We start from the raw sequence: 6,000 nt of genomic DNA on the forward strand, positions 1-6,000 counted from the left end.
TCTCCTCAGTCTCAAAATCACTCTAGTTAATCAGTATTTGTCCAAATGTGATGTGGAAGAGTGTAGTTTAATTCCAAATTCACAACACTGTCACTTGTCAATGATAGGATCACTCGTTGTCAAATTTGATTTTGTTGCCAAAAATATACTGGGGGTTCAGTTATCATGCATCAATTCACCTGTTGAGCTGGGAACCAATCTTTTCTGAAGAACGAGTTTCAGAAAAAAAACTATTACAAATAACTGTGCTCAGAAGAGGCTTTCTGAAATTACAGTTTGTTCAGCAAATGAGTCAAAACAAAGTGGCACAAATACTTAAAAATGAGTTTTTCATCTGAACCACAAGGAAATGATGTAAATACTGAAACAAAATTTTGAATTATAGGGAACAATAACAGGCAACCAGGCATTCCACTGCTTTATTCTGACCATGCTTCAGTCATTAAGTGGTGTGTGAAGGCTTTATTATGCCTGCAGGTGGAACTTTGGCATTAAAACCAGCTTAGTGTCAAGGGAGCACTGCTTTGGATACGTCTTGTCTTTTAGCAGTCCATGCTTAGTGTCCTGCACATTTATTACAGAATAGAGGAAGCTGGTATGCCTGATTGTCATTTGGTTTCCTGGCAGACAAGATCTGACCTTGAGCCTAATTTGAACATTTGGCAGTGCGCTAAACAAGCCGGGTCTTGTTCTGTGTTTGGTTCTGCCTGTGAAACAGTAATTCTTCTTACCACCTTTCTGAGGACAGGTTATCTGCAGGGTGCTTTACAGGCTTTACAGGACAGACACGTTCAAGACTTATCTTGCTAAGTTACTCATGGAGGCATTCTCATGACTCACCCAAGGGAGCCCTGCAGCCCAGCGAGCCCACACAGTTTGGGGATCTGGCCTCAGCAGTGCTAATGACAGTGCAGCTTCCACATGGCAGTGCAGCATGGCATAGAAAACTGCTCCGGAGCAGGGATGTAACATGCCAGTGTGAGGCTGCACCCGAGTTAATGAGTCCAGTTGTGAATCAGCTCTTCTGAGCACACTGACCGTTCGCTACCAACACGTACACACAGCTCTGGGACCCAAGCTCACACCTCTCTTTAGGGCAGTGCTGTGCCCTTACAGACACAGTAGCTCATGCTGGCCCCTTGCCAGATGAATGCAGGACTGTACACAGAGACTGTGTGTACACTTTTTGGGTGGGCAGGGCAACAGGGGGGACTGACATGTGAGCTGTTGTTTGGATTGCAGCAACATGGTGCTCCTAAAGCTTGTGTCAGGCCTCTTAACCCCCTTTGGGTGCAGACCCAAGTCACACAGGATTTTGTCTGTACAGTGCTGTCACTTTCCAACAATTGGATTTTTTTAATACTAGTCCTAATAAGTCTTATTTTTCATTAGTGTTAGTGTCAAAATCTTTGGAAGTTCTGCACTTCTGCTGTGTAAGAGAGAGAATCTTTATCCTAGAAGAAGATGTTGAGAGAAGACATCTGGAAAAAATCTCTTTCTGAATTTCATGGATAAAGTATCTTTCTCCTGGGGTCTTATTACTGATAATTCTGCCAGTTGAGAAACTCCCTAATGATCCTAATAACTATGGATAAGTGACAAGTTTGTAAAAGTAAAAAGTGATGCTCTTCCACCAGGCTACTCCATTCCCATCTGTACCTTCATGTTTGTTACTCCATAAATCAGCAGGATCTCCCCTGCTTCTAAAATACTGAAACACAGACACTTTAGTTATTAAGTCTTTAACATAAAAAGGATAGGTCACTCATGGGCTGAAACAACAGAGCACTGACACTATTTCTGGCAGATTGTCTCCCTCTCTGGACATGCAGGATCATTACCCTTTTCAGGATTGCTGTTTTCCAGCTCCATAGATACTTTTTTTGTTGCTTGCTCACCAGGACACTTCTCATGCCCCGAGATGGAGACTTGCAGTCCCCATATATTTATGACTGAGACACAAATGCTGCAGGAGGTGAAGGGGTGCTTGTTTAACAAATTTGCCTGTAACATCCCTTAACAACAGAACTGCCATCCAAAAGGGTCTTGAAGGAAGGGGGAATGGGCTGACAAGGACCCTGATGAAATTGGAAGCCAACAAAGTGCTGCATCTGGGAAGGAAGAACCCCTTGCAACGACATATACTGGGGACTGACTGTCAGGGGAAGTGCTCTGCTGGAAAAGATCCTGTGGTTTTTGTAGGCACCAAGCTGAACATGAGCCAAGTCTGCCCTGGCAGCAAAAATTACCAACAGCATCCTGGGCTGTACTAACAGGAGCCTAAATCAGCGGATTAAGGGGCTCTTTGGTCCCTTGGCAGCATTTAGAATGTTGCATCCAGTTTTGGGTGATGTGGCATAAAAGATGTTGGTCAACTGAGAGAGTTCAATGCAGGGCCATGGAGAAGGTCAGGGGACTGCAGCACTTGCCCGGGGAGGAGAAATTGGGGAATAGGGCTTGTGCAGCTGGGAGAAAATATTTCAGTGGGACCTAATAGCAGCTTTCCAATACTTATAAGCAAGTTACTGAGAAGATAAAGTGAAACTTTTCAGAGTGCATATTGTGGGAGGAGAAAATGTGAGAGACATAAACCAAACCAAGAGAGTTTTTGACTGAAATAGTGAGAAAAATTTTCATGATTATGTCAGTAAATTTTAAATCACACCACCTGGAGAAGTTGTGTAGTCTCCATACTCAAGGGTTTTCAAGACCTGACTGGATAAATCACCAGCAAACTTAATTCACCTCACAGTTGTCACTGTCAAGCAGCTACTGGATCCAATGGCAACCAAAGGTCACTTCCGGCTTCAATTATCTACCAAACCAAAAATCCTCCTAAAATCCTCCTGACTGCCTGGATCATCCAAAGTCATCACGTAAGGACCAAGACAGGCAAATCCCAGTATTTCCTGAGCCATTTTACTCCTGAGGAATCTTGCTATAAAGAAAGATGGTCAATGTCCCTTGTCCATCTCTTCTACTCAGCCTTGTCACACCAATGCTGTCCTGATGGGGATTTCTGTGCACTGGCATTGACTCAGTGGGTCTAATGAGCTCCTTTGCATTGCCCTTGCACTCAGCAATTAATGTGTCCCTGCAGTTTGTCTCTCCCCAGTTTAGTGTTTGGAGCTTTCTTGGTGAATTTGGGGTTTTTTGGAGGGAAATTTTTCAGGATGTGGTTCCTCTGTTTTCAAGAGAGTAGAAGTAGAATCACATCCTACCAAAAACGTGCAAGAAAGAGGGAACTGAGAGAGCATCTGCAGATCTGTAGGATTTCAACACACAAGATGCACTTTCTAAGAAAGCCATGATAGTTCCCACAAACAGCAGATAAGGATTGAAAGTAAAAGGAAAGAACAGTAAAGTTATACCAGGGTGTTTGGGGTTTTCTGTGGAAACGCCCCAGTTCCAGGGTTCTAGCTAAGCCACTTTTCAAGTGCTGTATGTAGGGGTATCTCAGGATGAGTGGAGCTCAGCACCAGGAACTTCTGCTTACCTTCTGAGCCCAGGCTGCAGAAGTATTATCTGAAGCATTTACTTCACAGTGAAGGGGAAAATATTTGGAGTCATATTTAGCACAATAATATGGAAAAAAACACGATGTCTAATCAGATTCAAGCATTTAAATTCAAAATTGACAATATAAAGCACTGATTAAAATATTCAGTATTTTGTACAAAATAAATATATGCAAGGATCTATGGTGGTCTATAGCCTTGTTTCTGCCTTAAAATTCTGACTTTGAAGCTGGTTTTACACCATGCCAGAAGGTCTCTATTTACACTCCCTTTATGCGTTCCAAATTGTGATCTTCTTTCTGGTTTTGAGACAACAATATTGGTGCTTTTGATTGTCATCTACAATAGCACCATCTCCATCTATTACTATACATAAATATATGCGTGATTATATAAGTCACAGAATCAGAGAATGGTTTGGGCTGCAAGGGACCCTAAAGAACCCTTCCAGACAAGGGGCATCCACACATTCAGTGGGCTGAACATGAGTCAGTTGTGCCCAGGTGGCCAAGAAGGCCAACGGCACCTGGCCTGTATCAGCAATGGTGTGGCCAGCAGGACCAGGGCAGGGATCATCCCCTTGTACTCAGCACTGGTGAGGCCACACCCAGAATCCTGTGTTCATTTGGGTCCCTCACTGCAAGACAGACACATTGAGGTGCTAGAGGTAGTCCACAGAACAAGGCTGGTGAGGGGCCTGGAGAAAGGGTGTGATGAGGAGCAACTGATGGAAGTGGGAGTGTTTATCCTGGAAAAAAGGAGGCTCAGAACAGATAGTTTTCTTTTGATAATACCTGAAAGGAGCTTGTGGTAAGGTAGGGGTTTGTCTCTTCTCTAGGCAATTAGTGGTGAGACAAGAGGAAATGGTCTTCAGTTGAGTATGGAGAGGATCAGGCTGGATCTTAGGAAACATTTCTTTATAGCAAGAATGTTTAAGCTTTGGAATGGGCTGCTGTTGGGTGTTGGGGGAGTTTTTAGAAATTTTTCCCATTATTATGTTAAGCTGGCCGGGGTGGCTCCCCTTTATCTGTTAAGTGCTCAAGACAAAGGGATGGTCGGGGGCTGCTTTGTGCTTCCGGGGGTGGGGGGACACTCGCGGCTCGCCGGCCCGAACTCGGAGAGAGAAGTTACTTTTCTCCGTGATGGGACCAGGCCCCTGCACTCCGACTGCTAAAACTTCCTGCTTCTGAGAACAGAGCTGAGAACTGGGACGCCCACGGTGAGCAAGTTCTTTCCTCACCTTTGTCCCACCTGGAACGGCCGCTGCCGCCTTGCTCCCCTCCTCCTGCAGCAGCCGCAACAGGGAGGCTGCTCTGCCCTGCCCTGCTCCATCGGGACTGTGTGGAGGAGGAGGGCATCTGTGACTGGAAAAAGGGACTGAGACTGAGTTTCGTTCTGTGCTGTCACTGATTGTATTTGTTTTTTGTTTGTCTTGTAGATATATCAGTAAAGAACTGTTATTCCAAACCCATACCTTTTACCTGAGTGTTCCTGAATTTCCAAATTATAATAAACTGGGAGGGAGGGGATTTTCACTGTCCAATTTTTTTGGAAAAAAACCCCCAAACTCTCACCTTTTCCTTTTCCTGGCAATACTGTCCCTTTAAACCAGGACAGTTGCCCAGGGAAATGTTATAGTCACCACCCCCGAAAGTATTCGAAAAACACAAGTAGAAATGACCCTTTGCAATATGGTTAATGGGCATGGTGGCATTTGATTGAAGACTAGATTTGATGATCTTGGTAGCCTTTTCCAACATTAATGGTACTGTACAAGGAAGAGGGAAAAGAAAAATAAAAATGTTATGTGAATGTAACTACTGTCACTTGGAAATCTTCCATCAAATCTCTTGGAAAGACTATGGTTGTGCATTTGATATTCTTCCCAGAAAAGCAAAAATGAAAACTCCAACAGGCAGAAAGTTTCTACAGCACATGTGTCACAAAAAACTTCCATGCAGTTTTTTTTTACTGTGATTCCATTTTCTCTTGGTGAAGGACAAACAAGAATTGAACTTCACCTGTTTCATCAAATCACTCACTTTTCAATGCAATTTCTTATCAAGAGGAAGAAGATGTCTGATTGTAGGCAGATTTAATCTAGGATAGGATAGTTAATGAGTTTTGATCCCTGGGCATGGTACCAGTTCAGTAGAATGGGGTATTTCACAAGACTTCTGAGTAAGCTATAGATGGAGTCTGGTAAGATTCCCTTCACAGACAGCAGCCCTGCACTGCAGGATTTGCCCTCAGCTCTCCTCAGCCCTGCAGCTGACATCAAGGTAAGAGGCACACACTGCACGGGAGAATTGGAAGGATTCTGGGGCAGCTACTGTGAAGTAGAGGGAAGGGAAGGAGGCTTTAGTGTTGGGGAGAAAGCTGCAGCACAGACGTGAGGCTCTGCTGTCTGCATGTGCAGAGACTGAACCCATCTTTTGGGGCATGAGGAGATGGCTGCTGCAGGACAAGCCAACCCCAAAGG

The sequence above is a fragment of the Catharus ustulatus genome, chromosome 2 (assembly GCF_009819885.2).
Source record: "Catharus ustulatus isolate bCatUst1 chromosome 2, bCatUst1.pri.v2, whole genome shotgun sequence".
NCBI lineage: Eukaryota > Metazoa > Chordata > Aves > Passeriformes > Turdidae > Catharus > Catharus ustulatus.